We start from the raw sequence: 2,125 nt of genomic DNA, 5'->3' as shown, positions 1-2,125 counted from the left end.
AATATGCTACCGCGAGACGACCAGGCCTCGGTTCTTGCCCGAAGTGCGGCCGAGCCAGCGAGCATCCACTGGCCGCGTGGGAACACGCAGACGGACCACCGAGGGGGCACCTCTGGGGGAGGGCCCCGGACAGCCGCCCGCTCTGGGTGTGTGGGCTCCGTCTTCCTGGACTCCCGCTCCTGTCCCTTCAGCTCCGCCCCCACCCTCGCTTATCCCTGTCACAGGCACCTGGCAAGGCGACCGCATTGCCGTCCAAGCGGCTGAACAGTGTCCTGAGATGGACCCAGCGGTCTGGGCTTGGTGAAGCCTGTTTGGGCTTAAAAATTTTACCTTGGGCCCGGCCGGCCTGGCTCAGAGGGTGAGCGCTGACCTATGAACCAGGAGGTCAGGGTTCGATTCCCCGTCAGGGCACAGGCCGGGGTTGTGGGCTCCATCCCCAGTGGGGGGCGTGCAGGAGGCAGCTGATCGACGATTCTCTCTCATCACTGATGCTTCTCTCTCTCTCTTCCTCTCCCTTCCTCTCTGAAGTCAATAAAAATATGGTTAAAAAGTATATATTTAAATAATTTTTTTTTTTACCTCCGGCCTGTGGACGTGCAGGAATGCGGGAGGTAACCTGCCCCCTCACTCACCCCTGCCCGCCCGGCTCCTGTCTCACCAGCTACCTGTCCGCACACTTTGATAAGTTCAACAGCTCCCCACCCTCCGCGGGCGTCTGGAGTTCTTCTTTGACAGATGCTTGCTCCCCGAGCGCCCCCAGTGTGACTGCAGCTCGAACAGAACGCGCCCCGGCGGCCTGTGTGTCCTGCAGACATTGTCTTCCTTTTTGTGTGACCCACTTTGCTCGTCACTTTATTCTGACCTGTAAGAAGGTCGTCTTTTCCTTCACGAGTGGACCCTGGTGAGCGACTGTGAAAGCGATTGGAGCGACTTCTAGCTGCTCGACCGAGGGCAGCCGGCCCCTGGCAGGGAGGCTCGGGGCGAGGGCCGTGCCGAGTTCCGACAGAGGCCTGGGTTCTCGGAGGATCAGCTGCCTCGAGCGAAAACAGGCAGACACACGCCAACCTGCCCCCCGGAGCTCTTCCCGGCGGGTGTGCCGGGTCAGACCTGGCTGCCCGTGTGGAGTCCGAGCCACCTGGGGGCCTCGGTGCACACCCGGAGCAGCTGGCGCCCGCGGTGTGTCTGTCTGCGATTGCCTGCCCCCAGGCTGGGCAAACACTGGCTGGGAGATGTAGACAGTGACCAAGGCCGTGGCGGGTGCCTCGCCAGGCCCGTGAGCCGGTGTCTGTTGACATAACCAGACGGCGTCACCGGCAGCTGAGCTCCGTGGCGCTTCTCGGGCAGCCCCTGTCCACACTGCACGGGCGCGAGCCGGTCCAGCCCTGGACTCCGGGCCCAGCATCTGGTTGCATCAGTGAGGGGCTCAGTGCAGTGCCAGCCCCATGCCCGCTTACACGACGCTGGGAGGCAGCGCAGGGCCAAGGACATTTAAAGGGGGTGCCACAGCCCGGCCGGCGTGGCTCAGGAGGTCAGGGTTCGATTCCCGGTCTGCCAGGTGCCTGGGTTGTGGGCTTACTGCCCAGTGGGGGGCGTGCAGGAGGCAGCCGATCCATGGTTCTCTCTCATCATTGATGTTTCTATCTCTCTCCCCCTCTCTCTTCCTCTCTCTCTAAAATCAATAAAAAGATATTAAAAATAAAAATAAAAAAGGCTGCACAGCAATGGGTATGGCCCTTTGGGTGTGTTTTGAGAACTAACACGTGTCCCGGTCACGGATCCACATGCTAAGTTAGTAATCGTTTCTAAGCAGCTCGGTGTTGGCCTGAGCCTCTGAGTTGGAACAGAGCGAGAGGATTGGGGGGCAAGGACCAGGCTGTCGCCCTGGACCGGGACCCCTCTCACTGCTGGAAGCTGCCCTGTGGCCGAGCCAGAAGCCGCATCAGGTGGTCCACACGCGAAGGGCCGGGAAAGCCGCCAGCGAGTCCGAGCCTGCGCTGCTGCTTCTGGGCCCAGGAGCAGAGACGGGGAGGCTTCCCGAGTCATAGATGCTGCGCGTTCTCCCCGAAAAGGGGTAAAGAGCATGTAAATGCTCCCCTTTGATCGAGATAGAAAAGGAGGCCGGGGA

This window comes from Myotis brandtii, unplaced genomic scaffold (genome assembly GCF_000412655.1).
Source record: "Myotis brandtii unplaced genomic scaffold, ASM41265v1 scaffold743, whole genome shotgun sequence".
NCBI classification, from domain to species: domain Eukaryota; kingdom Metazoa; phylum Chordata; class Mammalia; order Chiroptera; family Vespertilionidae; genus Myotis; species Myotis brandtii.
Note: the sequence above shows the minus strand (reverse complement) of the source record.